The 26566-nt window shown below is 40.5% G+C and overlaps 1 long non-coding RNA gene across 1 annotated transcript; it reads right to left on the minus strand.

The window, feature by feature from the left end:
* Positions 1–1449: 1449 nt before the first annotated feature.
* Positions 1450–24979, minus strand: LOC140529337 (uncharacterized). Its single transcript, XR_011975506.1, has 4 exons — positions 20758–24979; positions 14557–14617; positions 6107–6221; positions 1450–3807 (listed from the first exon to the last, which is right to left on the minus strand). It is a non-coding gene; the product is annotated as an uncharacterized lncRNA (long non-coding RNA).
* Positions 24980–26566: the final 1587 nt, after the last annotated feature.

A 26566-nucleotide genomic window follows, 5' to 3' on the forward strand; every position in this document is an offset into this window, starting at 1 on the left:
ACCCACACCCAGAGGGCATTGTTCTTGGTTCCAGGGACTAGGAAGCTGCGTCTCAACTTGCACACAAAAAGAAAGAGAGAGAGAGAGAGAGAGAGAGAGAGAGAGAGAGAGAGAGAGAGAGAGAGAGAGAGAGAGAGAGAGAGAAAGCTAAACCAAACAAACAAACAAAAGGAATTGTAGACAGACTTGGGAGTGGATTTTTTTTTCATAGCTATGGCCTGGGGCATACAATGCTTTTGTCATCAGCAGCCAGTGGTATAATCATGATGAATGCAAGCAGATGCCTTCCTTTTGACTGTCAGCAACTGGCAAAGGCATGAGGTATTCAGACTGCTGCAAAAAGATGGAGGAAACAGCGTGCAGGTGCTATCTCTGGGGAGCAACACCTGGAAATCCTGTTCCAACAGAAGGGATAATTAACTAAGGGATACTCAGAGGCAGACTTGAGCAGAGAAAGGCTGCTGGTGATTCAGAACTGGCTAGCACCACCCCTCAGGGGAAGAGTTAAGTACTGTGCATTTCTGGTACATGTAAAAGTGGAAAGGGGTCTCTGAGGCAGACAACTGAGGCAATCACAGTGGTCTCGGTGGTATTTTGAGATTTCTTTCCTTGTATTTGAGTTCTCCATGATTCTCTGAGGCAGACTCTTACTTTGAGAGGTGTCTTAATACAACCTTAGAAAGTACACCCAGTACAAAGAAACATGGAGCTCAAAACAAGGCTATAAAGCAAGTCAGCTTTATTAAGATGAGATACTCCCCCAAATGAAGGGGTGGTCAGGGAGGATGGATGGGACACGAGGCAGTTAACTGGGGTCCTGGATAGTGTTAGATGCACTGCTGGGGCCCTGGAGAGAATGGACCATGACCTCTACCAAACTATTAAAATCTAATAGTGCTCTCTTCTGGGTTTATCAGAACAAGGCATTGGTGGAAGGGAGGGAAGAGTCTGGATCTAGGGACTGGTGCTGATTCATCCTGGTGTGGGGAAGAAAGAATCCCGAGGAATTGGAGTCTAGCTAGCTGATATTCAAACTCCTCACTGGTGGATAAAGGGCATTTGAGTCTAAGACTTTAAAAAATTTAAAAAGAAAGAAAGAAAAAAAGGGAGGGGGCTTTCCCTCCTTTCCAGCCCATTATTGCCAGTCTTAGAATCACAGGGTGACTCAGTTTCCCCATCAAGGGGGTTTTGAGCTTTCCTGAGATATTTCTTTTTAGGATGAAGAGGCATTACAAGTCGTATATGTGTTTCTCAAGGAAAATGCCCTCCAGAGGGATACTTATCTTGGCAATCTGAAGCTAGAGAAGGACCTAGCAATAAGGCAACTCAAGGGTAGTCACCCAAGGGAAGAAGCCAGTGATGGGATGAGTGGACTCGTCCTGAATCTATATGCTGCCTGCCTAAATATTCCAACTGAAGCCTTGCTATTCTCCCTGAGGTGGTGAAAAATCTCTTTTACTGACCCTTCTCTACACCACCCCCACCCCCACCCATTCACTTAACCACTCACATACTTAGCCATGTCAGCTAGGGAAATTGGATGTGTATATATTACAAGACTTCCTTAATTATGACTCCACTAAATCAGTGCTTGTGATCATTTGACAGAGGCTAGACTAAAGTTTATCTTTAAAGAAAGAGTTTCAGTTTATTTGTTTTTTAAGTAATTGGAAAATGTAAACAAGTTTGGAGGGGACCTATTTAATATACTTAAGAGGGAGAAAAACATTTTAAGGACTTAAGATATTATATTTTAGAAATGGGTGCTGTTAATTATGAAGAGCCAGACTGGGTGGGTCATCAAGAACAGGTCATGCCAGAATGGCCTTATTTCCTTTTTCCCCCCCACAGGGTTACTAAGTAAAAGGAATGTTCTAGATAGAGTAAACTTGGTTTTCACTAAGGCATTTGGCAAGGCTTCTTATGATATATTCTTGTGGACAAGATCATAAAATATGGATGGGAATTAGAGTACAGTTAGGTAGATTCAGAAATAGTTGAGTGACTAAGCTCAAAGAATAGATTAAAACAAACCTTAGACAAGTCATTTGATCTGTTGGGGCCCTAAATTTCCTTAGTTTTAAATGAAAGGATTGGACTAGATGACTTCCAATATCCCTTCCTCTAAAATTCCTATGATTGTCAGGGCAAGGAGTTGTTTTCTCCTTCCTCCATCTCTGCCCCCCATCCCTGTACTAGTATTTCTGAAATATCTTTGTCATATGTATATAGTATACATGTCACACTACTACCGTAGTTTGAACCAACTCTTCCCATGGACACTCTGTCTGTTGGTGAAAAAGTATGTCCCACTTTTGCTAGGGAATGTTTTGTAACTAATACTCTTGTTACAGCATTTGAGTAAATGCCTTTGCTACAAGTTAACTGTTATCTCCTGGCCTATTGCTAACGGGAACCACAAAGGTGAGACCTCATGAGGAGGTGTTAGGAGTGTAGATCCATAGAGTTACTTTTAGAACCTGAGATAGTAGTACTCTGTTTATCCAACTTACTAACCTGTGAGAAGTATTTGGGACTAGGCCAGGGTGGGTGCTACACCAAGATAAAATTCATAACTTTGGGTTTCAGTTGATTGATAGTTTCTCATATTTCCTGGCTTAAGGAACAGAGCAATCATTTCAAACAAATGTTAACACATAACAAGATCAGAGGGAAATGGTTTTTAAAAGAATAAATGACCAAAATTATGTGGATCCTCCGCAAGGAGAGAGAAATAGGAAGGAAGAAGGAAAGTTACCTGTCTCTTCCTCCAGTAAAAGCTAAATTAGATCCCATTGTACTTGAAATAACCTCACTACCCTGATTCAGGCCTCCAGGCAGCCACACCTCTTCCATATATAATATTGCCTGTTTCTTTCTTCTTCTTCCACGTTTTGCTCAGTTTCCTCTCTTCATCTATAAAAGCCCCTTCCCCATGGTCAAGGTCAGTAACCCACTGGGTTTTCTGTCCTCAAGTCAATTTTGAAATCTTGAAGCTTAGGGATTGCACTTTCCACCAGAAGACAGCTCCTATCTCCCCTCTTCTCTCTTTGTTCCTTATCTAAGCCTCTGGGGGGAGTGCACAAAGTGAGTGACACATTGAATCACTTTTCTAGCAGTCAAGGACATGCCCTGGTCATTCCCAGTGCCCTTATGATCAAGTGACTTCCAATGATACATGTGGTGAAATGTATGCATGAACAGAGGCTCGTGGCTGGTTGCTTGGTCCTCATGATGGATTAGCTGTGACAAGAAAATTGGCAGCAAGGTAGGAAGAGCTGCCCACTCAGCAAACTTCTAAAAAAAATTTGTAGACTTTAAAAGGAGAAGTTGCACTAATACACCTTCTTCCTCTATGTTGAGGATATCAGGACTCTGAACTCTCCCTCAAATTCTCTGAGCGCTCGCTCTCTCTCTCTCTCTCTCTCTCTCTCTCTCTCTCTCTCTCTCTCTCTCTCTCCCTCTCTCTCAGATTTCTATTGAAGGGGGCAAGGGGACTTTTTCCCACCTCATCTAGCTATGGTCATCAATCAACATGTGTATGAAACTATGTATGCTGACTTTGACAAGTCTGACACTGAACCTCAAGTCTTCAGCTGTTACTTCTATTTTGTGTCTTTCCCTGAGCACAGCAATCCTGGGATGGCTCATTATAGCCTTGGAGACAACTTCATGATTTCCAGAGTTCATGAGTTCCAGAGGTCAAGAGCTCCTGGGACTTGGAGTTGGTTGAAGAAGAGAAAGCAATCCCTGAAACAACTTCTCAGAAGCAATCATCACCGTCAGGAGGAAGAGCCAAAGTCATACCTGGCTTGGAAGAAGATGTGGACCTTGAGTGAGTTGCTTGGACAATGATTATTCAGGAGCAAGACCTTTGTACTCCATTTTAATGCTTTATCAACCTCTCATAGAAGATGAGTTATTCTATTGTGTTCTAAATAATTGTCAATATGCACTTACAAGTCTTTTGTGTTTTAAATATTTGTGGCAAAAGAAATAAATAATTGTCCTATGTCTGGTACTTTTTGTATTTTGAGTTTCTTTCTAGAAGGGATTCTATTAATCCCTTTTAGGAAATCCCTAGATATAATCCAATCTAAGCTTTGTAAGAGATTTTACCAAAGATGAAAGCATTATGGAAACATTGTAACACTCTCTTTGGGGTCAGAATCCCCCTGGACATGAACCCAGTTTAACATGATTCCAGAGCTGGGAATACTTCCCTTGGTCTTTAGGTCCTTATGTATGTATTGGGTCCCCTGATAAAATGTAAGCTCTTTGTGAATGAAAAGTGTTTCATTTTTATCTTTACACAGTACCTGGCACACAATAAATGCTTGTTGATTGATTGATCTACAAAACTCATTTGTCAAATGTCCAGAAAGGAATTCCCAGGGAATGATATATTCTGGAGCTTCCCAGAGAATCTTGGGAGAAGCTCACTGGCATAAAAGTTAGGAAGTTGACCTTACTATTATTAAGTTAACCAGCCAAGGCTAAAATAGTAATTAGAATAAACATAATTTATATAATACTTTCGAGTTTAATGAAAATATTTTTTTCCCAACAAGACAAACTTCTTCAGTGACATGCTCTGAGAGCAGCTGATCTTGGAGGCAGCAAGCACAGAATGGTGGAATTCTCTTTCCAGTTCAATTACTGACTGGCCCACATACATGGCCAGTCATTTTGTTTCTGTGGACCTCAGTTTCCTTATCCACAAGCTGAAAGGGTTGGACTAGATCTCAGAGGTCCCCTCTAGTTCTATGCCCTATGACATGTCAGTGATGCTGGTGCCCAGGAGTAGACTCAGGGTTTAAACAAAGGATCATTGGCTCAAAAGTCTTGCCCCACTGTCTGCTGTGCTTAAATTAGTTTTCTAATCATTTAGTGGCTTTGGACATTATAGGTTTTCCCTAACCAAAAAAAACAAAAAAAAAAAAGGAAGGCACATACAGCTTATTGAATGATCTAAATGAACATATTGTAATGATCAGGTGAGAAACAGTAAGTGGTCAGAGGGAAATAGTGACTTTGGGTCGTTTGGATTGGGGTAACTAAATAAGGCTCTTCTTTGGTACAGTCTCTGTCCAAAGTTCCACTCCTGCTCCAAGGAGTACAGCTTTCTCTGGACTGATGCACTCAGTCAAGATGGCTACCTTCTTTTATTCTCTGGAGTAAATGAATGTCATGAAGCTACAGAAGGAATCTATATAAACCTTTTTTTAAGAACTAATTTACTATCACAGATCATTCTAGAACAAGCAGGGCTGGAAAAGCCACAAGATAAAAATACAACCCAGCCTTCATACCATATTCACAGGGATCCATGCTGTGAAGAAATACACATATGCATGACTGTATTTGATGTCTTTCCATTGGATTCTCCCTACAAATTACCTTCATCACCATCCCCTTTCCCCTACAAACATTTTGTTTTCCCCTAGCTATTCCATTCAGAATACCACATCCTACTCTAAAAATAGCAGGTCAGCTAGAAGTAGCTATGGCTATGTGTCCGCTAGAATGACTTTGCTACCAGCCCCTCTAGCACTCCAAATAGGGCCACACAACCCTGCAAGACAATTGCGGAGCATCACAGAACAAACATGGAGGAGGTAAGTAAGGGAAGTAGCTGGCCCTTTCAAGTAAATGGAGGGGGGAGCTCCCTTTATATTCATTCTTCAGACCACTAAACAGTTGCAAGATAAAAATGGAGAGGGATGGCCCCCAGAATATTCATCTGAGAGGGTCAACTATGTCCCATTTGCCCTTTTCTAGGGCACTGGATGGCAGCCAATCTATTTTATGGAGGTCATACAAGGTCTATTTAAAGCTAAGCTCCATGTTCTTTAAATTTTTAATTAAATATACCTGCCAGGATTGATGTTAGAACAGCAAGGGCAAGAAGAAAGAGATAGAAAGTACGTCTAGATCAGTTATCTCCCACCTGAAATGATTTAAAAAAAAAAACTCGAGCAACTCAAGTGAATAGAAAGATCACTGGTCTGAGAGGCAGATGACCAAAGCTCTAGTCCAGACCCTAGCGTTGGACAGCAAACTGAACCTGGTAGTCTTCTTCAGAGTTCAAGTTCAGATGACTCACCTATGAAGAGGATTCATTCAGAAGATCTCAAAAGTCCTTTCCAGCTCTATGAGTCTATGATGTCATGATTGCTGAAACCTTCTCTGGAATCCCTCCCATGAGTTAAAAATATGGTCTGAAAAAGATCAAACCTTTAGTTACAAAGCTGCGGAAATTCTCAGAAGAGAATGGCCCTATTAGGTATTGCTCACACTCAATATTACTTTTCCAGTCCTTTGAACTGGTTTTCCCCCTCTACCATCATGACACCAGCAACTCGAATGAATGAATGGATAAATAGATAAGTGAATGAATGAATGAACTAATAAACAAATAGATAAATGAATGAATAGATGTATGAATAAAGAAATAAACAAAAACCGAGCAAACAATAACTATTCAAACACAGAAAACAGCTTGGCAGGGCCCTGTGCCCCAAGCACCCATCCTGGGTTTAGCCTTATTTTCTGGATGTTGCTGACATTTCCTTCATCAGAGATCAGTGTTGAGAAGCTCATCTTGATGGGCAGAAGCACCTTTCTGGGTTTTAATGAGTTCATTTGTTCTCTCTTTGCTCTGACGAAGATTATAAATGTGATGGGTGAAATATAAAAAATAATTAGTCCCAGAGGTGAATCCATCCCCTACAATACATCTTTTCTTTTCCTCAGTCTGCTGAAAAGTTTACTGCTTCCAGATGTATCTCATTCCAATAACAGGAAGAGCTGGGTTCTTGTGAATGGAAAACTTGTCGAGGAAAAACCTCTGTTCTGAGACAGGGCTTATACGCAAGAGGCCACTTTTTGGGTCCATTGCTTCCTGCTGTCACATCCTTCCTGCCTGTCCCCTAACACTCCACTGCCTGGTAGTGGGAAGGCCTAACCAGCCCCAGGATGCCCCTGGCAGGCCCTTTCTTATTAATCCTCCATTAATCAAACTCTTCAAATTCAGAGCCAAGCACCCTCACTTTTTATGGATGCTGCTGAGGTAGACCAGAGCTTCTCCACATTAGCCATGCTCAGGAATGGACTGCCTATCTCAGTCATATGTCAAGATGGATCAGCATCCCCAATATATTTGTAAGCCAATGGTATGTTAAACTGTAAGTCAGTCAGTCAACAAGTATGCATTATGTCAAGCACTGTACTAAGCCCTTGGGGTTTTACAAAGAAAGGCAAAAATATAGTCCCTGCCCTCAAGGAGCTTATATTCTAAAGGGGGAGACTATATAAAAATAATTATGTACAGACAAGATATATATAAGGTGTCCCAAAAAGTTATAGTATAGTTTGAAGCATTGAGAGCCTAAAATCTTTAATATCAAAGGTCTTATTGCAGTTTTAAGTCATTAAAGTTTAAACTATTAATGGTTACAACTACACTAAAACTTTTGGGACATCTTGTACATAGTATAAATGGGAGGTAATTTCAGAGTGAGGCATAAGCTAATGGGGCAGAGTTAGTGGGAGGATCAAATCAGACAACATATAAAATGCAAATGCTAGTTATTAGTATTGTAGTAACAGCTAAAACAAGATAGAAAGTTTCATTTTAATTTTATTTATTCTCTTTTTGAAGATCACTGCGATTTAGACTCCACACTTTTCCTCAGTAGCCCACTCCAGTGTTTTGACATTTATCAATGAAAATTTATCCAGATATCTTGGTTATCTAAAATATGTCATACCCAGGAACAACCAAATGCAAAATTGCTAAGTAGAGAAAATTTGTCTTTGATGACCTTCACGCTTCCTTTTCAGTTAGGGGCCCTTGGGCACTCCCCACATTCCCATCCTCTGTCCCTGCTCTTGAGTAGTTCTCAACTAATTCTTGCCACGGTGTTAGATTCAGCCTGTGTTTGTGGGACTATATAGACAGGGGATCAGAAGTCCTGGATTCTAGTCCCAGATCTGCCACTAATTAATTGTCAGACCTTATACAATTCACTTTACCCTTTCAGGGCCTCAGCTTTCTTCTGTGCTATGAAATATATAATCACCCTTCCCAGGGAAACTTGCCTTTAATAGGTCACTCAAGAATTGAAAAAAAAAACAAAATTAAACAGCAAAAATCTAAAGAAAAGAATCTCTAATTCTGACTATGAAGATGTCAGGAGAGAACATCTCTGTCATCGCATGATGCAAGCAAATGCTTAATTAAGTCAGGGGTGGGGAACCTATGTCCTCAAAGCTACATGTGTCCCTCTAGGTCCTCAAGTGTGGTCCTTTGAATCCGAACTTCACAGCACAAGTACTTTTATTGAGGAAATTTGTTCTGTGAAGTTTGGATTCCATCAAAGGATCACACTTGAGGACCTAGAGGGCCACATGTGGCCTTAAGGCTGCAGGTGTCATAAGTTTAGTCCCACTCTTACCACGTTTACTAATAATAAACTTCAGGTATTAATTTAAACTCATTTCTTCTGGTTTCCTTCTCTGAAGATACAGTGAAAAAATGATCAGTACCTCCTTATACATCTTTCAGATTTTTAACTCTACCAAAGATAGAGGGTTATGGGGGCAATGGAAAGCCAAGGGAATCAAATGGAAGATGGAATGTTAAAAAATCAGTGAACCTAGGATAACTGGGCAATGTGGTGTGATTAAAAGGGTACGAGATTTGGAATGGGACCCAAATTGGAATTCCAGCTCTGCTAGATATCAGTCAACCAATTAACAAGTATAAATATGACGGAATCTTCCATGCTGTAGCTGGAGAGGACCTCAAAGACCTACTCCAGAACTTCTTAATCTTATTAGGTCGTTAGCTCCTTTAGCAATTTGGTGAAACATATGGACCTTTCCTCAGAACGATGTTCTTAGGTAATTGAAGAAATTGTTAATCTAAAAAATGTAAAATTAAAGATACAAATTTTCCCAACCACTTTCCCAGATCCCCTAAAATTTAACCATACATCCCTTGACCCAATCTAACTTTCTCACTTCATTTCATAGATGACAAAACTGAGAACCAAGGAAAAAAGTTAAGCAAATTGTCCAAGGTCACATAAGTGGCAGGGCCATTAGAGATTCAAACATATGGCTCCTGACTTTAAATCAGGTTAAATGTTTTTAAGTGTTAACTTGCTACCTGAGTGACCTTGGATTTGATCTAGTTTCTCTGGACCTCTGTTTCTGAATTTAATACGTAAAATAAGGGAAAGCCCAAAAAGAAAAGTGAAAAAGTGACCAGCCAAGGTTTATGAAGTTTTTGTAGAATGCCTGAGTCACATGGTAGATGTGTGTGTGTGTGTGTGTGTGTGTGTGTCACATGACCCTTAAAGGGCAATTCCGTGAGGATGGGGACCATGCAGAGAGCAGACTTGCAGCATGAACATCTGGAACAAGGCCAGAACCCCACACCATGAAACAGTGACACAGATTTAATGATGTGGGTATGGTAGTAGAGAGAACACCAGGCGTGCATCTGAGCCCCAGTTAGGAATATAGCTTGCTTTGTGATTTTAGGGAGGCTGTTTAGTAAGAAGGTGTCATAATATTGTAGGGAACATTTTGGTGGGAGCTGGAGGACCCAGGTTCTCTCCCATTTCTGCTATTAACTATCTGAGTGAGTCGGAACAAAATTTGTTGTGGTTGTTCAGTCATTTTCAGTTGTCCCTGATCCCATCTGGGTTTTCTTGGCAAAGATACCAGAGTGGTTTGCCATCTCCTTCTCTGGTTCATTTTACAGATGAGAAAACTGAGGCAAGCAGGATGAAGTGACTTGCCCAAGGTCACACAGCTAGTAAGTGTCTGAGGTCAGATTTGAACTCAGAAAGATGAGTCTTCCTGACTCTAGGCCCGCCACTCTTTCCCCTGGGCCCCCAACTGCCCTTGAACAAAATGACTTCACCTCAACCTCAGTTCCTTCATCATTAAAATGATGGATTTCTTTGTCACTAGAAAGGATTCAATGGAGAGTGTGACGTACAATGAGGTGTGATTTCAGGGTAAAAACAAAAGGCATTAATAAAACTTAAAAAAAAATAAAGCAAGTGGGTTGGCACATAGTTGACCTTTACAAAGGCTTGCTCAATGGTCAAATTGACCTGATGATTTCTGAAATCTCTTCCAGATCTAAATCAATGAGATGATTAAAAGATCTCTAAGGTCCCACCCTGCTCTATCAGAAGACCATAGAATCTCTGAGACATACTTTCCTTTTCTCTAAAGTGGTAATAATAATATTTGTTTCCCCTATTTTCACAGTTACTGTGGGGACTGAATGAGTTGATATATGTGAAAGTGCATTTTAAGTATAAAGTTCTATGTGAACATAAGTTGGTTTTATATATTATTTATTCCAGATAAGATCTTAGGATAATTAGTTTATTTAATCGTATAATTGGACTCTGAGCCTCCATATTCAAATAATCTATTCATTCAATATTCTATTCATTCAATAAACATTTATTAAGCATCTACTAAGAGCAGCTAGATGGTGCAGTGGATAGAGCGCTGGGCTTGAAGTCAGAATACCTGAATTCAAATCCTGCCATTGCTGTTTAATTTTCTTTTTTTAAATTCTCGAGTGACCTATTAAAGGCAAGTTTCTCTGGGAAGGGTGATTATATATTTCATAACACATAAGAAAGCTGAAGCCCTGAAAGGGTAAAGTGAATTGTATAAGGTCTGACAATTAATTAGTGGCAGATCTGGGACCAGAATCCAGGACTCTTAGATTCTGCCACAACTTACTAGTTGTGTGACCCTAGGCAAGTCACTTAAGCCTGTTTGCCTCAGTTTCCTCATCTATAAAATGATCTGGAGAAAGAAATGGCAAACCACTCCAGTATTCTGGAGTCAAATGGAAAACTCCAAATGGGGTCATGAAGAGTTGGATGCAACCTGCTCTAGAGGACTTTACAATCTAACCGTAATTACTCTACTCTTCCAGAGGATTTAGGCTGGATCTTTTGCTTCTTTTGTTTTCTCCCAAAGTGCTTATTTACAATATGCTCCTCACAGATGCTTGTCAGTTAAACCTGACTTTTCTATGAATAAATGGCAACTGTTAAAATCAAAACATCCACAGGAAAGTTAAAACTTGGTCAGAGGACCTTCTAGTATAGGTCCCAATGAAGTATGTGTCTTCAGGTAACCAATTTAGCTAACGTCAGAGAGGCTCATTTGCAAAGGTGATGAATATTTTTGACCATAGAAACTTGAAGACACAGAGCAGTCTTGTCCTTTGTACTGGTGGAAGAAACAGCCACCAGTGAAACCATAGATCCCTAATGCACTGAAGCAAGTAATGAATCACACCATGACTGTCAGCAAATGTGAATATGATTGGCAGACAGACAGAAAGACAGATAGATAAATGATAGTCGTTCTGAACCTCATATATTGCTTAATGTCCATTAATGATCAGCAAAATTTGTAGACTCTATATTAATATTTCTATTCACAACCAAATGATTTGTTTATTTAACTGATGGCCTCCAGTAAAGTCAACAATTACACCAAAAAGGTGTTTACCGAGTCTGGCAAATGATCATTGCACTTGTTTGATACTTCTAGATCATAAGGTAAATTGTGGGTATTTTCAATCTTTTTAACCAAACTAACAGACTCTAATGAGGATTGGAGTTGACTGGCACAGAAATGTCAATACAGGCACAGTCTACTAATCTGTAGCTATTGATTGACATTAGCCAAGTCAGATGTCACTTTCTGGAGGAAAGTGTAGCATACCACATCTTCAGATTGCAGGCACTGTGACAACCCCGATAGCATGATCAGAAAACTGAACAGAAAGTGGCACCAGAAAGGGAAAGGGGCCGCGAAAAGAAGAAACTATTTCTGGGCAATTCGGGCCCAGTCATTCATCCCAGCTGGGAAAGCGTAAAAGGTGAGAGAGGTTGGAATGAATAGAATACTTTCATAGAACTGGCTGGGTCAGGGCACTGTAAGAGAGTATCAGTTATCTCTTTTGGGTCCTGCCCAGAATCTGGCTCCTTCTCTCCTTCTCTTTCTTTCATCAGCCCTATTCTCCAAATCTCAGCACAGACAGAATCATAGGTTTGAGCAAGGAATTTCCTTATAGACTGTGCATGTGTGTGTGTGTGTGTGTGTGGGAGAGAGAGAGAGAGACAGAGAAAGCGAGAGAGAGAGAGAGAGAGAGAGAGAGAGAGAGAGAGAGAGAGAAGGAGAGAGAGAAGGAGAGAGAAGGAGAGACAGAAACAGAGAGATGGACAGATAAACAGACACAGAAAAGAAAGAGAGAGGGAGGATTAAAACAGTCCATGACAAACCTCGATGTATCTCCAGGACTTAGCACAGTACTTAATGTATAGTAAACATTTAATGTTTGCTGATTGATGTATCGATTGATGATCATACATACAAAACACAGCCTTTTATCTGTAGAACACAAAGCATTTTCTACAGTTACTTCATTTATTCTTTTGAGTTATTGGAAGCCAGGAAAGGAGACATGATCCTTTCCATTTTACATGGGGAAGAGAAAGCCTCAGAGAAAGGAATGGATGAGCTTAATACTACACAGAGCTGTCTGTGACTGCCATCTGATTATACTCACTGTGGAAGATAGCTGCATGCCATGATGTCTCCAGGGACTGCTAGGAATTACACAATGCTCGATGTCAGAGTTGGAAAAGACCTTCACGACAATCTAGTCTGATGAGCATCTGCCTAAGAATCTCCTCTGCATTACACCTGAAAAGTACTTTTCCAGCCTTTTCTTAAAGATCTTCAAAGAAGGACAACCCACTGCCTCCCAAGACATCCTGTTCCATTATTGGTGTTCTAATTATTGAGTTTTTCTTAACATCAAGACTAAATCTGCTTCTTTGCGATTTCTACCCATTGCCTTGTTTTATACTCTAAGGCCATTTTTCTACATGAAAGACTTTCAAAATGCATGAAGAAAACTATTGTGCCCCTTCCTAAGTCTTCTCTAGGCTAAATATCCCCAGTTGTTTCACATGATCCTCATGCAGAATGATCTCCAGGCCTTTCACTATACTGTTGCCCTCCTTTGGAGGCCCTGCAGCTTATCAATGTCCTTTCTAAGATGTGCCACCTAGAAATGAATAGGATACAACAAACTGACCTAACCAGGGCAGAGTACAATGGAAGTATTACCTCCCTATTTTTGGAAACCTGGAGCCTCTCAGTGGAGGCTGATCACAGTAGCTTTCTCAGCGGCCTTATTATTCTGTTAACTCATTGAGCTTATTTTTGTTGTTTGGCCGCTGTTCAGTTGTGTCTGATTCTTAGTGACCCTATTTGGATCTTCTTGACAGAGATACTGGAGTGGTTTCCCATTTCCTTCTTAAGCTCATTTTATAGATGAGGAACTGAGGCAAACAGGGGTAAAGTGACTTGCCCAAGATCATACAGCTAGTAAGTATTAGAGGCTGGATTTGAACTCATGAAAATGAGTCTCCCTGATTCCAAACCCAGTGCTCCACTCACCGTACCTCATAGCTGTCCCAGTTGAGCCAAACTTCTGTAATCTTTTTCAGATGAATTACAGTCTAGTCATACTTCCCCCATCTTGTACTTATGAAGTCAATTTCTCAAAGTCATGTGAAATTTGACATTTATATGTATTAAGATTTATCTTATTATATCTAGCCCAGTACTGTATAGCCTATCAAGTTTCTTCTAATCCTGTCATCCAGGATGTTAGCTGTCCCTTCTAGTTTTATGCCACATGCAAATTTGATAAGTATGCTATACATGCTTTTATCCAAGTTAATGAGGGAAATGTTAAACAAGAATAGATCCCTGAGGCATGCCACTGGAGACCTCCTTCCAAATTGCCGTGGAACCACTAATGACTACTCTTTGTTCAGACATTTAACAAGTTTTGAATCAATCTAGTTCTGTTATCATCATCTATTTCCTCTACCTTTTCCATCAGAATAGCATAACCTACTTTATCTATTGCGTTATTAAAATTTAAGTGAGCAGTATTAGTATCCACATCTACTAATTAGTAACCCCTCCAAAAACAGAATAGGGTTAGTCTGGCACAATCTGCTTTTGATGAAACCATTTTGGTTCTTTGTAATAATCACTTCCTTATTTAGATATTCATTAACCATTTCTTTAATAGAACATTAGAAAATTTTTTTTAGGAATTGAATTCAAGCTTACTGACTCATAGATGGCAGATTCTTTCCCTTTCCATCTAATAGCCAGTGTGGTATAATGGAAAGTGGGCTAGAGTTGGAATCAGTGAACCTGAATTCAAGTCTCAACTTTCTTTATCTGTAAAATAGATGACCATTAATGTCCCTTCCAGCTTTAAATCTATGAGTCTTAAAAAAAACCAACAGGACATGTTCCCCTTTCTCACCTCCTATTCTTTATACTCTTTGAAATTTCACTGACAGTGGTTCAGTAATCACATCTGCCAGTTCTTTCTTTATCCAATGATATACTGAGCCTAGTGACTTAAAGGAAAGTGTTATGCTATCCTACCATCTCCTTGCTTACCTTGGGTATCAACTCCCCATGAGAATTTGCGATCTGTTCATTCCAGTTCAGGAGTCATTGTCTTTGGTAGAGAAAAAGGAAGCAAAATTAGTTCTTTCTTTTTTCTGTTTTCAGTTGCTATGATCCCATCTACAGAGGTCATATCCTATCCTGTCTTTGATTTTTCTCTTTCTCCTACCTTGCTAAGTCCCTAGCCTTTCTTTTTTTTAAAAAAAAAAATACTCATTACATGTACAGACAATTTTTAATATTCGTTTTTTAGAATATTGTTTCAAATTCTCTCCCTTTTTCCTCAGCCCTCCCCCTCATTGAGAAGGCAAGTGAACTGATAAAGGTTATACATGTGCAGTCATATGAAACATATTACCATATTAGTCATGTCATGAGAGAAAACACAGACCAAAAAAACCCCCAGCAACAATAACAATAAGAAAAATGGTTGTTGTTTTTTTTAAGTATGCTTTGATTTGTATTCAGACTGCAGTTTTTTCTGTGAAATTTCTCATCATAAGTCCTTAAGAATCATCTTAGATCATTGTATTGCTGAGAATAGCTAAATCTTCCACAACTGATCATTGTATAATACTGCTGTTACTGTGTACATGGTCCTCCTGGTTCTGTACATTTTGCTTTGCATCAGTTAATGTAAGACCTTCCAGGTTTTTCTGAAAGCATCACACTTTTCATATATGTTTGGAATACAATAGTATTCCATCACAATTATATATCACAACTTTTTTAGCCATTCCCCAACTGATGGGCATTCTCTTAATTTCCAATACTTTGCCATAGTAAAAAGAGTTCCTGTAAGTATTTTTATACAAAAATGTTATTTTGCCTTTTTAAAATCTCTTTGGGATATAGACCTAGTAATTGCCCTAGACTTTCTCATAAGCCTCTTTGTAAACTTTAGCACTTCTGTCACTAGTGTTACAGCATCATACCATACTCTTGTAGTCCTCCAACATTATCCTTTTAAAAACTAAGTTGGCCAGTGAGTTCTCTGGTCTCTTTAAACATCTCCCATTTTTCCTCCTCAATGTGAGTTGTTTCCTTTTGAGTTTTTAGATTTGTACTTGAGAATTTTCCATCTTTCCTCATATTATTTCCCTATAGAATGTCAGTCCACAGGATCTTTTCTTCTTTTGGATCCCTTAAAAATCCGCTCTCCAAAAACCTAGGGTGAATGACAGACTAGAGCTGGCTTTCTTCTTCTCAATCACAAACTCTAGGAGTCACTTCTCTTCAGTTTCCATCATCTTTGCCCCTGGAATTAGCTCCCCTTCGTTGGGGACAATCAGATCCAGAATGGAATTCCTCCTTACTTGCTCCTCTGTCTTTTGAAGGATGAAATTATTATTAAAGCAAGTCAAAAGGTTGTGTGCTTCTTTGCTTTGACAAAGAAAGTTCCAATAAATGTCTTGAATATTGGAAAGCCCCTTTCTGTAATGTCACACTTCTGTACCAGACTTGTAAGTTTTCCTAAACTCTTCATCTATTTCCTCTTTCTGTCCTGGTGGTGTATAATATATACTTCAATAACAAAATCAATTATGTCTCCCCTTCCATTGAGCTTCACCCAAATACTCTCCACCATACTTCCCTCGTCTGGTTCTTGGATTTGCTCACAAATACAGTTTTTTAAAATGTACGGTGTTACCCCATCTCTGTACCCATTTTGCTTGTTTTGAGTCTTTTTGGATAATTTGTAGTCAACCAGAGATTCATTTAGAAATAATCAGTTTCATCCTATCAGGTCTCAGTGATGCCTATGAGGTCACAAATACTTCCCTCATTCGGATCTCTTTCAACTACAATTATCTTCCCTCTCTTTCTCTGCTAACTTGATGCTTTCCAAAATTTCCCCTCTACAATTCAATGTATGGCCCTCAAAATGCTCAAAAATTCCAGATCATCTTCCTATTCAGCTTTTTAACATTTTCCTGTTCCTTCTCCCACATTACTTTTTGCTCAGTGAAAAAAAACTTCTAAACCACCCTGATTTTTGTTTTATGAGGTAGTTTACTTTACAATGAGCATTGCCCTCTCCAAGACAAGATGGTCTGTACCTGGCAAGGCCATACAACATCAGACTCTGAGGTATGAAAAGATCCTTTGGAGACTCTGAGAGAGTAATTATTTCTGATTACCAGTTAGGGCAATCTGTCTTGCAGGCTCTCCCACATGAATTCTGAGAGCAGTACAGGGGAATTGCTTAGATAAAGAAGCCTCCGAAAAATCTTTCTTCTCACTATAGTAAACACACACACACACACACACACACACACACACACACACACACACACAATTACAGACTGAACCAAGTAATGTCTACAGCAGGGAAGAACAATCAGAGAATTTATATACGGAACATATGTTGACATTTCTATGCTCAAAGCTAATTAGACTCAGTACTAGTCCAATGTACTAGTCACTTAGTCCAGTGTCCTCACTTGATAGATGCGGTAATTGAAGCCCAGGGCGATTAAGAGATTCAATCAAAGTCACATGGATGGCATGGGCAGTTTGGTGGCACAGTGCATACAGCATTGGACTGAGAATCAGGAAGGCTCATTTTCCTCTGTTCAAATCTGGCTTCAGACACTTACTAGCTATGGGACCCTGGGCAAGTGCCTCAGTTTCCTCATCTGTAAAATGAGCCGCAGAAGGAACCGGCAAACCACTCTAGTATCTTTGCCAAGAAAACCCCAAATAGTGTCACAAAGAGTCAGACATGACTGAAAAACAGCTCAACAACAATAATAGCTAACATTAATAGAGCATTTACTATGTGCAAGGCACTATGCTAAGCACTTTGCAATGATTATCTCATTCGATCCTCAAGACAACCCTGAGAAGCTGTGCTATTATTATCCCCATGTGACAGATTAGGAGACTGAAGCAAGCACTGGCTAAAATGACTTGCCCAGGGCCATACAGCTAGTAAGTAACTGAGGCTGGATTTGAACTTAGGTCTTCCTGACTGCAGCCTGGCACTCTGTCTACTGCACCACCTCTGCTGCCTCCAAATGGAGTTTGCCATGAGAATGGAAGCCATAGAAATCAATATGGTAGAATAAAAAGTGTGGTACTGTGAATTCTTTGGGAATTTGGTGTCTGACTACCTAAGTTTGAATTTTGGTTTTGCTACTTACTATTGGGGTGATTTTGAGCAGATCACTTAACTTCCCTGGGCTCCAGTTTCCTTATCTGTAAATCAAATAGGGTGGACTAGATCAGAGGTTTCAAACCTGCACAACTCTCAAGCCCACCCATATCAGATTAAAATATCATTAGGAAATATTTAACAAAACAAATAAAAATACAATAAAACATTAATAACATTACATTTCAGGAAACTGAAGAGATGCCCATCAATTGGGGGAATGGCTGAACAAGTTGTGATATATGAATGCAATGGAATACCATTGTGCTATAAGAAATGATGAGCAGGCAGACTTCAGAAAAACCTGGAAAGACTTATATGAACTGATGCTGAGCGAAGTGACCAGAACCAGGAGAACACTGTACACAGTAACAGCCACATTGACTAACTTTGATAGAGTTATGCCTTCTTAGCAATGCAAGGATCTAAGAGAACTCCCAAAGACTCATGATGGAAAATGCTGTCCCCACTCAGAAAAAGAACTATGGAATCTGAATGCAGATCAAAGCATATTATTTACGCTCTCTCTTCTTGTTTCTTCTTTCTTATGGTTTCTCCCATTGGTTCTAATTTTTCTTTACATATTACCTACCATCTTAGGGTTGGAGAGGGGAGAAATGAGGAGAAAATTTGGAACTCATTTGGAAGTAAATGTTGAAAACTAAAAATAAATTTTAAAAATGCAAAGGCAAAAAAATGATGCACAGGCAGATTTCAGAAAAACCTGGAAAGAGTTACACGAACTGATACTGAGTGAAGGGAGCAGAACCAGAACATTGTACACAGTAACAGCAACATTGTGCAGTGATCAACTATAATAGACAGCTCTTCTGAGCAATACAATGATCCATGACAGTTCCCAAAAGACTCATGATAGAGAAAGAACTATGAGGTCTGAATTCAAAAACTATTTTTGTTTTTTCTTTCTCATGGCTTTTCCCTTTTGTTCTGATTCTTCTTTCACAACATGACTAACGTGGAAATAGGTTTAATATGATTGTACATGTGCAACATACCAGATTCCTAGCTGTCTTGGGAAGGGGGGAAGGAGGAAAATTTAGAACTCAAAATCTTATGAAAATAAATGTTGAAAACTATCTTTACATGTAATTGAAAAATAATAAAATACTGTGAAGTATATGGGGGGAATAACATTGCATTTTAAAACTAAATCAATATTCAGTCTGAAGGTATCTTTATGTATGGAGTAGTGATCCCATTTCTGTTAAACTTATATACCATTGGATTGGATGACCTGTCATGATCCTAAGTGCAAAGATAAGCACAATTCATTTAATTTACTCATCTCTAAACCTTGTGCTGTCCTTGATTTTGCTGATGACATCCTTTGATGCTCATAATCTAAGGCATTAGACTAGAATTAATTTTCTTGACTGCAGTAGGAGCATGTGGGTGGAAGAAGAATAAAAAGCACAGTCTCTGAAATATATTTTTAAATCAATCGGTAAGAATTTCTCAAGTGCTAATGTGCCCAGTCTTGTGCTAGGTGTTGTGAAAAGTACAAAAGAAGTAGAAGAAGTGGCAAGAAACTCATACAGTCTCACAGAGGAAATAATACTTACAAATGTCAAACAGTTAGAGAAAAATGTCCAACAGCATTTAAGGAAATGCTAGTTCTTATACTCCATCCTGTATGTGCTTCAGGAGCTCAGAGAATGGGGATATCATAAAAGGAATATTCACCGAGTCTTTATGGAAGAGGAGTGTCTTGCCAGATTTGGAGAAATGGATACAAGGGGAGGGCAGAGGACATTCTAAGAACATCCTGGTATGTCATCAATCTATCAACACATATTTACGAAATGCCTACTATGTGACAGGCACTATGCTAAGCACTGGGGATGCAAATAATAACAACAAAAAGGTGAAACAATTCCTACTCTCAAGGAGCTATCACGGGAGACAATATGTACATATAAGGATATACAGAATAAATAAAAAATAAACTTCAAATACTTAGGAAGGGAAGTAGTAGTAGTCGAGTGGGTCTGGGAAAGTGCTTGAGCCACATCTTGACGAAGTTAGAGATTGTCTAGGAATTGAAGAGGAAGGACACACCAGGCATAGGGGTGGGGGACATGGCCAATGCACACATGAGGAGCATAGAGAAAGATGATCAGTCTGGCTGAATCCTAGTATAAGATGGAGAATAATGTACAATGAGGCTGAAGACAAAGTTTGGTGCCAGGTGAAGGACTTTTAAAGCCAACCAGATCGGAAAGAATATCCTGGAAGGGATATTAGAGATCATAAAGTCCACCTCCCACCACCCCACCACCACCATTTACAGGTGAGGAAACCAAGGCCCAGAACACTTAAATGACTCACTCAGAGTCACAGCATAAAGCACAGCTTGAACTGAAGCACTCTGACTCTAAAACCATTATAAATTCTGCTTTACTCTAGGGATCTGCATAGAAAGTGCCTAGAGAATTAATTTCTACCACTTTATCTCTAGGCTTTCTCTCATTTCTTGGGAATATTATAGGAACCAGGGAGAAGAAAATCATCATGAATCAATTCAATAAGCATTTATTAAGCACTTACTATGTACGAGGCATACTGCTACATCAAGAACATCATAGCAATTTAGATTTAAAACTTAGAGTGCATTTAGTCTAATTTCCTAGATGGGAGAGGACCGGAGAGAGGGACCATCACAGAAATTAAATGCCTTGTCACTGGGAAGCAAGTGGCAGAGACAGATTTGCACCCCACCTTAAAACAGTTAGGGAAACGAGTTGGATGTCACGAAACAGAAATATTCTGTTCTATACAGAAGGCCTGGCTTAGGCAATCTCGAGACTGACTTGCAGAGCCCTCGTCTGGCAATCAGCTTGGATTTCTGACTTCATTCTTTGATTCCTTTCCCCAGGTTATCAAGGGGGAATGGCTTAATGCCTTTCAATCAAAGACAGGGATGGAATTTATCCCAAAGGAATTGTTGGGTGAGCCCCTTGAGATCAGTAGAGACTCCAAAGAGAGGCCAACCAGAACCAACCTCTATTACCCACCTGTAGCTTAACTAACCACTTTGTGAAGAATCTTCGGTGTAACCAAGTTTGGGGGAGACCAAGCTGGGGAGCTGGGAGGAGGCTTCCACAGCTAGCTGCATGGACTTCTGTAGTCCTGTTGGACAGCACAAGTTCCCCTTGGCCTGAAGAGAAGGAGAGTCAGAGCTCAGGAAGGAGAGGATTGATGCAGGGAGGATTTCAGTGTTTTTGCTAAGAGGGTAAGCATGGCTGAAGAAGTATAATCAGAACGTAGAATAAAGCAGACTATTCTCTCCTTTGTTATGTCTTGTTTTGTTTTGTTTTTCTCATGTTTCTCCCATTCATTTTAATTCTCCTATGTAACACGACTAATATGAAAATGTGTTTAATAGGAATGTATGTGTAGAACCCATATAAGATTGTATGCCATCTTGGGGAGAGAGGGGAGAGGGAGGGGGAGAAAATGTGGAACTCATGGAAGTGATTATTGAAAACTGAAAACAAATAAATTAATAAATTTTGGGGAGGAAATAAAATAAAATAAAATGGTGGGGGAAAGTGAAAGGTATTATATATTTTCAGAGTCTCTAATACAGTTGATTTCTTTTGCTTAACTTTCATGTGAATGTTTTTATTAATATGAAAGCTGGAATTATGAGGTCAAATGAGAGGATATATTTAAAGTATTTTTTCAAACCTGAAAGCATTAAAACAAACAAATAGAAGCATAATGTCAGGTTGAAGACTGAGATCTCAAACAAGAGACAGATATTCTTCTGCCAAGATTTGTCAAAGTGAGATTGGGACTGTGGAGTCATGGTGTCTCTTTCTCTCTCCCTCTCTGTTTCTCTCTGTCTCTCTCTCTCTGTCCCTTTCTCTCTCTGTGTGTGTCCTTCTCTCTCTCTCTGTTTCTCTCTCTCTGTCTGTCTGTTTCCCTCACTCCCCTCAGCAGATCCTAAGTCTTCAATTCCCAGAGGAAAGGACGTGGCTGAAATGTGCAGGAACTGAGATCACAAAAAGAGAGGTTTTAATTTCTCCTCTGCTCCCTAGGCCTGTAGAAATTAGGCATTTATTCCAAATTTTTCCTGTTCTGTAAACTGCTCATTATTTTTTACTTTCATAGTAACTTAACAGTTGTCATACCAATGATGTAAAACTATGATTGATCATAACTATTTTATGATGTATGTTCTTAATTTTCAACAAGGTGGCTATAAGGGAGAGTCAGTAACTGACTTGTGCTTGGATACAGAGAGGCAGAGAACAGAGAGGGACAGAGAACAGAAGTTCTAAATGGCCAGAACAGAAAGGATTTCCCTGCACTTGATTAAGACATATGAAAGGGACTCTAGTGGACTATGATTTAAAAAAATAATTCTTATAGTCTCAAAAGTTTATTAAACCATGTGACTGGGGCCAACCATGTATCCTTAGCTAGACAAGAGTCATGAATAAACAAGCAGTATAAGCATTCAAACTCTACTTCAGAGAGGGCAACTCCAGATGGGCTGGTCACATTGTTCAAATGCCAAACATACATTTACCTAAAAGATTGTTTTATGGAGAATTCACAGGGCAAGTATCCACATGGAGGTCAGAAAAAGCAATACAAGGACATTCTTAAGGTCTCTATGAAGACCTTTTGGGAGACATGGGAGAGACACTGGCACAGGACCCCCCAGCATGGCATGTCCAAGAAGGCCTATGGGCTATGAGCAAAGCAGAACTGGAGCATCTCAAAAGAAACATGAGATGTTCACATTTAAAGAGATTGCCACCCCAAATGTTCAAAAGAACTATCTGGGCTGAACTCACGGTAGAGCCTTCTGATCTCATATTGGCCTGATCAGCCACAGTTAGACACACTGTATGTATATTGACTTTGACACAGTGATGTAATTTTGGTCCTCTTCAAGTGCAAAAGACAATATCTGTATAAAGAGGCTTGATAAAAAGCAAGACAATTTTCTCAGAGGCAACTAACCTCAGACAACTTCATTCTCACTGTCTCTCTTTTTTTTATAAACTTGACATTCCTTAGTGAAAGGGAAGTATTGATGGAAAGGAAAGCTATCACCGACACATCAAGCTAAGGGAAGCTTTGGGAGTTAACATGCCCAGATTACAAAGGTATGAGCCACCTTGAGAAGAATAGTTCTTCCCCTGTACAGCCAACTTTGGGTACATCAGGAAAATATGGATGGCAAACTGGCTTCCCTTTTGCCCACAAGCACTCCATAGAACAACTTCTGAGAGAATTAGTGTCTCCTCCAGAGCTGCAAACTATTTTAACAATGGCATAGTAAAAATACTGAAGCACGCACTTTGTGAATCCTGGACCTCAGTTAACTCACCTGTGAAATGAGCCAAATGGAACTGTCCCAGGCCCTTTAGAATTCTGAGGAGGCCTACAAATTCATTCTAGGGAAATATGCAGTTAATGATAATCAAAAGGAATCACTCACGTTTCTAAGGCATTTCAAGGTTTATAAACAACTTTCCTCACAACAACCTTGTGAGACAGGTAGCATATTTCCAAGGAACTCCCAATGAGGAAATTCTCTACCAAGCAAACCCCTCCCCCCCAACCTTCCCAGCAAAGTAGTCAGTCTTGCTTACTAAGGGTTTAAATGACTTGTCCATTGTGAAACTGTCAGTATGTCAGATTCCAGAGGCTGGCTCTCTACCACCCCAAGCTGCTTCGGTGTATGTATTCTTAACCCCATTTCTCATTTTACTGAGGAGAAAACTGAAGCTCGGTGACTTGCTTTAAGGTCATGGATTAGCATCACACAAGCTACTGTATGTACTTTCCTGAATCCAGAGACTACAGAAATATAATACTATTTTTATAAGAAACCTTGGAGCTCTTCTAGCCTCATTCTCACATTTTATAGATTAGCAATTATTTAGGAAGGTGAATCCAAGACAAGCAAGTCATACTGACCAAGATTAAACAGCTACTCACTGAAAAGAGCTAAGGTTTAAACCCAAATCTCTTAATTCCTAGGTCTTTCCTGTCCATTAACCCACGCCTCCCTATCTCCTATCCCCAGCTAGTAAGAGGCAGAGCTGGGATCTGAATTCAGATCTCTACTGACTCGAAGGACCAGTGCTTTCACTCTTTCCAGTGCAGTCAAATGTATCGCAAAGCCAGCCAGAAATTCTTTTCGCAGTATTATCATCTCTCTGAGGTCATGTGGGCTGCTGATTGCTTCTCTTTTGGTGTAGCTAACAGAGCCGACACCAAGATGAGATTTTTAACACTCCGGCATGGCTCTGGTCAGTTAAGCCTGAACTGAATGCGGGACATTTTCCTCTGCATGTATGCACAGGGTTTGCAGGCTAAAAGCCACAAATTCCTGGTGCGCAGAGATCCTCAGGGAGCTAGGACACTGCGTTTCCCCGCAGCCAGCTGTGCAAAACGCAGGGAGTCCCGGGAAGGTGTCACCGCAGCGCCGTGCCCGGGGCCAGTTCGAAGCCAGATAATTAGGCTTCACGGTGGAGCCAGCAGCAGGGACACACCTGCCACGGTGCCCGGAAGCAAAGGAGAGAGCGGGAAGGCCGAAAGCCCCGCGTGATTCTGTGCTGCGACCCTGCCCCGCTCCCCGCTCCCCGCTCCCCGCTGTCCGGACCAGAGTCTGGCTCTGCTCCTGCTCTGGGAAGCCTGGCCTCCATCTCCACCTCTTCCCCCAGGATCCCTGGTTAGCTCGAGCCCACAAACCCTCCCTCCCGCTGAGATGCTGTCTCGGAGAGGCTCAGGGGGCCGAGTAGGGCGGAGGCTCGGCTGCAAACAGCTGGCCAAGGGCCCATGGGTCAGTGTCCAAGCAGCAGGCTTCCAGAGCCCCGAAGACACGCCCGCTGGAGCCGCGCGCACAGAGGTGCGCGCGGAAGGACACCTAGTGTGCACGGAAACCAGTGCCCTTTGTCTCGCAGGACAGAAAGAGAAAAGGAGGGGGCGGAGAAAAGCACCCCAATTAATTGCAGGGGTTGGGAGGGTCGGGGCGGGGGAGAGCTGGGGGCTGGGAGTGCACAACTTGTCACCTGACAACCCCGATGGAGACGCTTCCTCCACAGCTGGGGAGGTCGTCCTGCTAATCCCCTTCCTGAGAGCTGGCTAATTGCTGCCGCGGTAGACTGCAGGATGAAAGAGAACGGGGACGTACACCCACGATGCCTGGAGTCATGTTATTTGCTGCTAAATTAATATAATTATATTACCTAATGCAGAAACCACGTTAGAAACTCCAGCTCTCTGCCCCAACCAGGAGCACCCTTTAATGGGTTAAAGGCAACATATTGGTTTAATTCCCCGACCTACATCCCTCCCCTCCTTCGTCCCCCTCAATCCCACCCTCTCTTGCAAATGTCAGAAATAAATGATCTAAACCAGATGTGTGAGTTTGGGTACACATTTTCGGTCGGCTCTGCTTTAACAGATGTCTTGTATTAATAATGTACAGTTGTGACAGGAAATATGGTTTAGAGTCCTGGAAAAACATGAAAGCTAATTCCATTACCCCTTTTCATGGTAACCTATTTCTTCTCAAATACTCAACTGGTTTGGATTACAGTGAAACCAGAGGACGAATAATTTTGTCCCAAGCATTAACCTATCAGTACTTTCTCAATCTCAGTGACTAGAATCCTGAGATCTCCCTTCCCCAGCTACCTGCAAAGCAATACTGGGGGAGAAGGTACTGTCGGAAGTGATAGAGTGACCAGCTACATCACATACATCACCCAATTTGATTAAAACACTTACTTATTAAGTAGGTAGGTGCAAGGTACTCACACCTCTGCGGAGATTTTTCCAGATTTATATTACCATTGAAGATTATCTAGTCCACCGTCTTCATGTTTTCCCACACAAGAGTTCCACATAAATGTAGTGACTCGCTCAAGGTCACACAGGCAGTACGCTCTAGAGCCCAGACTGAAACCAAGTCTTTTGCCTTTTTAACCACTCCTTTTTTTTAAAAAATGTATTTAATGCCCCACTGCCATAGTCATGATTACTAGGAGATCAAATGGAAACTGATTCCTTCTTTACCCGCCTCCCTGGGACAGTACCTCCCAAACTTCTCTCTAGCCCCTACTCTCCTTTTATAACAGAAACTTAAAAAAAAAAAAAGCCACACAATAAAACACTTTTATGTCCTAAGAACCAGATAAATTCTGGTAATTGATCTCTGGAGAGGGATTATTAAGGAGCTAAGTGCAACACTTTCCAGAGCCCTGGCATAATAAGTTTGAAGTCAAACAAATGCACAATTTGTTATCTGTATTTCATCACTTGATGCAATTCTCACAAGTGGCTCCAAAATGGCTTTTCTCCAGAAGGGGAGAAAAACAGACCCTGGCAGATTACTAAAATAGCTGTAACACATCCACTGACAGTTACACTCTGTTACTTAAAAATTCATACACACTCCATGTCCTCTTACATACAGATATACATTGACACATTGGGGAGACCTGCTTGTATTCTCCTCCATGAACAGGATTCCATTCAACTGGCCTGTGTACAATGCAAACCAAACAGAAAATGCCAGCGAAATGGTAACGACAGACCAAGACAGTCAGCAAAGACAGGCTGTTGACACCCTAATTGACTCAGCCAGAAAAATAACAATTAGAAAACTGATAAGAAAGGGATCTCCCAAAGTAGTAGAAGAGGAAGCTGAGAGGGACGGGAGTGGGAGGGAGGAGGATTACTCCTCACCTTCTTCCATTTCAAGGGTGTGGACAAGACAAATGAAATTTTATAGATTTATCCTTACTGCAAAGGAAAGCCAGTTATGCATTAGTGAAGAGCCTGGATTTGATT

Source organism: Notamacropus eugenii, chromosome 2 (genome assembly GCF_028372415.1).
Source record: "Notamacropus eugenii isolate mMacEug1 chromosome 2, mMacEug1.pri_v2, whole genome shotgun sequence".
Lineage (NCBI taxonomy): Eukaryota > Metazoa > Chordata > Mammalia > Diprotodontia > Macropodidae > Notamacropus > Notamacropus eugenii.